General features: G+C 41.7%; 1 long non-coding RNA gene across 1 annotated transcript in view; it reads left to right on the forward strand.

Moving 5' to 3' along the window:
• The window catches only part of LOC108529603 (uncharacterized), an 8,340-nt gene extending 2,002 nt beyond the window's left edge, over positions 1-6,338 (forward strand). Inside the window, exon 3 of the long non-coding RNA XR_001885586.1 lies at positions 4,868-6,338. This is a non-coding gene — a long non-coding RNA (uncharacterized LOC108529603). The remainder of the gene's footprint in view (positions 1-4,867) is intronic.
• The last annotated feature ends 454 nt before the right edge of the window (positions 6,339-6,792 follow it).

Here is a 6,792-nt window from a genome sequence, read left to right on the forward strand (position 1 = left end):
CTCCCTCCCTCCCTCCCTCTCTCTCTCTCTCTCTCTCTCTCTCTCTCTTTCTTTCTTTCGACAGAGTCTTGCTTTGTCACCAAGGCTGGAGTGCAGTGGTGCGATCTTGGCTCACTGCAACCTCTGCCTCCTGGGTTGAAGCGATTCTCCCACCTCAGACTCCCGAGTAGCGGGGATTACAGGTGTGTGCTACCACGCCCGGCTAATATTTGTATTTATGGTACAGATGGAATTTTGCCATATTGAGCAGGCTGGTCTCGAACTCCTGGACTCAAGCGATCCTCCTGCTTCAGCTTCCCAAAGTGCTGGGATTACAGGTGTGAACCGCCGCACACAGCCTGCAGCTATCTTTAGGTCTAATAAAATGTTCTTGAATTTTGACTTTACAAAGATCTGCTAATTCAGAAGAAAGTGCTTTACTCCCAGAACTATGAAGCCCTGCAATGGATGTTCCATGGCGATAGACTCAGGTTACTCTACTCAACTGTGGCTTTTCTAGGAGTTGCATCCATGGGAAATCCCAAGTTCATCCCACTTTAGGGAGAGCCACACATTTGTACATTCTGCATTTTACTTTTTGTAATTTCGAAAGAGGGAGCAAATACGGTCACATAAAGTAACAAACCAACGATTGTTAAAAGGGCTTTGCATGAATCCCTTATTGTTCTGCTCTGCAACCTGACTTGGCCTCTATTCCTGGATGACCACACCCAGATTTGTTCCCTCTTCGTCAGGCCCAGGGGCTCTTGTACCTCCCAGTCAGGCTCCCAGGGTCAGGCACTGGTAGGTGCTTAGCACGTGTCTGTCACAGGTGGTTTAATTGTCTGTTAGAAGCTTCTCAAGTTACAATTCTGAGGAGTCCCAAGGAAGTAAAGTGATTTTAAAAACACAGAAAACAGTTCTCAGAATTTCTGCAGCCAGCCACGAAGGGGTATGGAACTTATGCTGTTTCTGTTTTGTGTTTTTTGTTTGTTTGTTTGTTTGTTTGTTTGTTTTTTTACCAAAAGAACTAGAAAGCTCTATAAAGCAGACAAAACAACTGGATTTGGACATCAGGACAAAAGGCTGTGCAAGGCTGGCATCCCTAAGAGATAGGAAAAAAATGAAGTGAGTTGTACAGTCAACTCTGTTTTCTGGCTGGAGGCAGTTTTCATACTGTCAGGCAGGGAGGGGAAACCAGGCAGAGCATGGTGAGCTGGCTGAATGGAGGAGAAGACGGGGCTGTGGGGAGGCGGAGGTGAGACAGGGTAGCAGAGAGGAGAAAGATACTCATATAAAGAAACTCAAATACCTGCATAAGGTCCCTTTGAGCCTTCACTTAATACCAATCTGTACATGCGTAGGTGGAATTCCAGGAAGTGAATAAAGAACAGTGAGGTGTAAGCTGAACAATTCCTAGAACTCACACCAGGCTGCAAGAAGTTTGAACTCCATCTATTCAGTTGGAGACCTCATAGAGCACTTGGGGCCATCAATAGACATGGCCCAGCACGGTTGCTCACTCCTGTAATCCCAGCACTTTGGGAGGCTGAGGTGGGCGGATCACCTGAGGTCAGGAGTTCGAGACCAGCCTGACCAACATGGAGAAACCCCATCTCTACTAAAAATACAAAAAATTAGCTGGGCGTGGTGTTGCATGCCTATAATCCCAGCTATTTGGGAGGCTGAGGCAGGAGAATCACTTGAACCTGGGAAGCGGATGTTGCAGTGAGGTGAGATCGTGCCACTGCACTCCAGCCTGGGCATCAAGAGTGAAACTCCAACTCAAAAAAAAAATAGACAATACAAAGGATCAAGCCTTAGTAGTAGGAATAAATTAACTCTAGAGTATAGGCTACTCTAGATACCCCAAGAAAACGTAAAAGCAAGTCTCAAAAACATCAACCTCATCTGCAAGTAACTTTATTACTTGCCAGAACAAATGTCAACACTCTTTAAAAAGGAAAAAATTCCATACATTTATCAACGTTATATTCAAAATGCCTGTCACCCAATAAAATATTGTGAGATATGTGAAGTAGAGATTGTGATCCATAACTAGGAGAGATACCAGTCCATAAAATCAGACCCAGGAATGACGGGAATGATAGAATTAGTAGATAAAAGAATTTTAAATGGCTATGATAAATATTATAAATATGCTCAAGCATGTGAAAGAAAACATGAATGGAAACTGAAGAGAAAAGGAAGGTATTGAAAAGCAAATGGGATGTCGGCCGGACGTGGTGGCTCACGCCTGTAATCCCAGCACCTTGGGAGGCCGAGGCGAGAGGATCATGAGGTCAGGAGATCGAGACCATCCTGGCTAACACGGTGAAACCCCATCTCTACTAAAAATACAAAAAATTAGCCGGGTGTGGTGGCGGGCACCTGTAGTCCCAGCTACTCGGGAGGCTGAGGTAGGAGAATGGCGTGAACCCGGGAGGCGGAGCTTGCGGTGAGCCGAGATCGCACCACTGCACTCCAGCCTGGGCAACACAGTGAGACTCTGTCTCAAAAAAAAGAAAAACAAATGGGATGTCTAGAAATGAAAAATAATTTTGCAACTGAAAAGTTCACTAGATGGGATCAACAGCAGATTAAAAACTGCAGAAAAAAAGATGAGTAAACTTGAAGACATGGCAATAAAACCTGTCAAAACAGAAGTATATAGAGGAAAAAAGACTGGAAAAAAAATGAACAGAGCCTCAGGGAATGTTGTCTAACTTGCTTGTAATTGGAATTCAAGAACAAAAGAAGAGTGAGAGAGAGGAGCAGAGAAAATGCATTAGGAAAAATAATGGCCCCCATAGTTGTCAAATTTGATAAAAAGTGTAAACCCACAGGTCCAAGAATAAAACAAATCTCAAACAGCATAAACACTAATAAAAGTGTATCAAGGCATATCATAATCAAGTTGCTGAAAACCTATGATAAAGAGAAAATTTTAAGAGTGGCTAGAGGAGGAGAATCCTTACATTTAGGGAACAACAATAAGATGACTGCAAACTTCTCTTGAGAAAAACACAAGCTAGAAGGCGGTGGAACAACCTCTTTAAAATACAGAAAAAGAATCTATTAACAAAAAATCTTATATTTAGCAAACACATCTTTCCAAAATGAAGGTGAAATACTTTTTCAGATACACACAAAAAATTAATGTGTTTTACTACTCTGCCTATTCATCAATAAATTTAAGAAGAACTTCTTTTAAGGATAAAATGGAATCCTAAAAAATCCAATCTGAAATAAGCCAGGAAAGGAAAAATAAAAGGACAAAGATGAATCAAATGGAAAACAAATATCAAGTTGGTAGACTCGAACCCAACTATGTTAATAATTATATCAAATGTAAATGGTTTAAACATTGTAATTAAAATGCAGAAACTGTCAGGCTAGATTAAAAAAGCAAGACCCAATTATATGCCAACTACAGGAAATGAGCTTTAAATAGAAGGACAGAGAAATAAAAGTGGAAGGAGGAAAATGATACACCATGCAAACAGTAATCACAAGAGAGCTGGAGTGGCTAGTAGACTGTAGGGAAGAGATAATATTACCAGAGATAAAGAGGGACATTTCATGACGATGAAACAGCAAATTAATTCACCAAGAAGAAATAACAACCCTAAATTTGTATACTCAACATAATAAACCTTCAAAATACACAAAGAAAACAATAATAGAACTGAAAGGAGAATATAAATCTACACCTAGAGATTTCAAAACTTCTCTCTCAATTATTAATAGTGGACAGAAAATTCACAAGAATATGGAAGACTTGAACATGCGATCAGCCAACTTGATCTAATTGACATGTATGCAGAATTCCAACTAACAAAAGCAAAATACATATTGTTTGCAGGTGCGTATAGAATTTACCAAAGCAGATAATATTTTGACTATCAAACAATTCTCAAACTTAAAAAGATTTAAATCAGGTAGAATATGTTCTCTGACCACAGAGAATTAAACTTCCATAGTATTTCAGAAGCTAAGAGCTATACTATGTACCTGTCTATCTACTTGAAGGAACAGTGATAATTAGTGTTCATAGAAATGAATTGAGGTACTGAAAAAATCCTTATAAAGCATAAGACATGCCTTAAAAGTGTATCTTCAGAAAATTAAATGTAAAATAGGTATAATGTTAATATTTTATGAAATTTGCAAATGTACTCAAAATTGAGAGAGTAGTTCAGTGAAACCCATATACCCACCACTCAGATTTCACAATGATCAAGAATATGGGATATTTGCTTCACCAATTCAGTTGTTTTTTTTCTCTATGCTGAAAAACTTTGAAGCAGATCCCCAATATTATACGATTGTACTCTGACATATTATAGTTTGCCTCTAAAAAACTGGATATTTTCTCATGTGATCACAATTCCATGATCACACTTACTGTAAGTCATAGTAATTCTTTGTGACCATAAGATCTTGGAGCTGTTGCAGTAGAGGGGAACCTCAGCACACAACTAAGCTCCACTCTAAATACCCCAAAGACAGCTGGAAATTCATAGCCAAAGACCAAAGCAAGGGTGTCAGTGGATAGAAAAGTATTAAGTGGAACTTAATTCCATGTTGCATTAGTTTGCCAGGGCCACCAAAATAAAATCCACAGGCTGGATGGAGATTAAATAACAGAAATTTATTTTCTCACAGTTTTGGAGGCTGGAAGTCCAAGATCAAGGTGTCATCAGGTTTGGTTTCTTCTGAGCCCTCTCTCCTTAGCTGTGTCCTCCTTGTGTCCTCACACGATCTTCCCTTTGTGTATGCACCTGTCTGTGTCTCCTAATTTCCTCTTCTTATAAAGACACCAATCATATTGGATTAGGGCTCATTCATATCACATTATACTTTAACACATTATTTTATTTTTTAGTTTTTTATTTATTGCACCTGTGACTCAACCAAGTGGGGAAACAGCTTCTGTCTGAAACGGGAAAAAGATCTGAAGAACCAACGTTTTGACAGAAGAGCCATCTCAGTGAGAGGCAGAGGCTGAAAATGAACGTCAATATCCACCCAGAGAAAAATCAAATGCCGGGCAGCCTCCAGCAACTTCCCCGTCAATTCCCCGTCAGTGCAAACCCCTTTGCTGTTAATATTTCAGTAAAGGGCACTCACTTCTTGGGACCCTGATTCATGGATCTATTTGGGCACAGTGCCTGCCCCTTTGTTCATAAGATCCATATGCAATTAAAGGAAGAAAATTCATTATTCATTCAGCATGGTTCTGGTATCCCTGAATTATAAGAAAAACAATGCTCACTACAAAATAGGTATATTACACTATAGGGTAATGTCGGTTGTACTCAAGACACCTTACAGTGGGGGAAAATCTTTCCTTGCTTATATGAAATCAAATCAGCGGTGATGTGTGGAAGACGTTTGATCAGGACCTGCCAGTGGGTTGACCAGGGCAGCATAAGGAGGGCTGTGGTGGGCACCCCCTCACCCACCCCTTCTCAGGGTCTCCCCCCACAGAGCAAGTGCATGGCTGCCCAGGGCTGGGGGCACAGTAGATTCTCAAATGGCTTTTATAAATGAGTGATTCAATTGAAGAGTAATTTTAAAATTTACTTAAGTATTCTGGGTAAAAGAATCTCTATTTAGAAAGGGAGATGACAGGAGCCTTCCCAGGCTCTGAGAGGTGAGTTCAATTTTCTGTCTCGATAAAGAGAAAGTTTTCTCTTGGGTTCATATATATAAATAGCCAGTTGTCTAAAACATGTATAAAAACCCAATTTTACAAAATGTAAAAAATAAAATAAAAAGCCAATTGTCTTTGGGTTTTCTAAAATTTCCTACAAGTTCTCTGTGTGCGGCGGTGGCCCCTAATTTTTGTTAAATCTGCTTTGCTCTTCTCAGACCGCCTCCTTATACTGGAACTTACAGACTTTTCTGTCGGCCTCTGATCTGACCCCCAAATGAAGCGGCTGAAGTGGATGATGGAGGAGGCCAGGCCTTCAGGGACCCACAGCCACCACCTGTCTCCCCTGCCCCCTATACACCAGCTCTCTGGAAAAGAGCAGGTAGAATTGTTCCCACTGAGTAGTCAATGCCAGAGGCCACATCAACGTGCTATCTACAAGAACTTTCCAGATCTTAGTCAAAAGAAATCAAAGTTCTAATGCTGGAGTTCCGGGCTCCAGCTGGGTTGCTGGTGGGGAGGAACCCTGTTGTTGGGGACAGAACCCATTGGTGCCCTCCTGGGCTGTCCCCAGAATCCAACCATGCACAGGCTTTTGCATCCACCATCCGGTACTGGGCATTGTAAATTTCACATGTGCATGATCCACGTGGGCTCCCAGTGTGTCGCCCATTTTCACACTGCTATAAAGAACTGCCTGAGGCTGGGCGCAGTGGCTCACACCTGTCATCCCAGCACTTTGAGAGGCCGAGGAGGGCAGATCATGAGATCAGGAGATTGAGACCATCCTGGCCAACATGGTGAAACCTCATCTCTACTAAAAATACAAACATTAGCTGGGTGTGGTGGCGGGCACCTGTAATCCCAGCTACTGGAGGGGCTGAGGCAGGAGAATCGCTTGAACCCGGCAGGTGGAGGTTTCAGCGAGCTAAGAACGTGCCATTTCACTCCAGCCCGGCTACAGAGCGAGACTCAATCTCAAAAAACAAAATGAAACAAGCAAACAAAAAGAACTGCCTGAGGCTGGGTGATTTATAAAGAGAAGAGGTTTAATTGACTCCCAGTTCCACATGGCTGGGGAGGCCTCGGGAAACTTTCAATCATGGCGGAAGGTGAAGGGGAAGCAAGTAACATCTTACATGGCAGTAGTAGAG

This window comes from Rhinopithecus bieti, unplaced genomic scaffold (assembly GCF_001698545.2).
Source record: "Rhinopithecus bieti isolate Rb0 unplaced genomic scaffold, ASM169854v2 scaffold_5889, whole genome shotgun sequence".
NCBI lineage: Eukaryota > Metazoa > Chordata > Mammalia > Primates > Cercopithecidae > Rhinopithecus > Rhinopithecus bieti.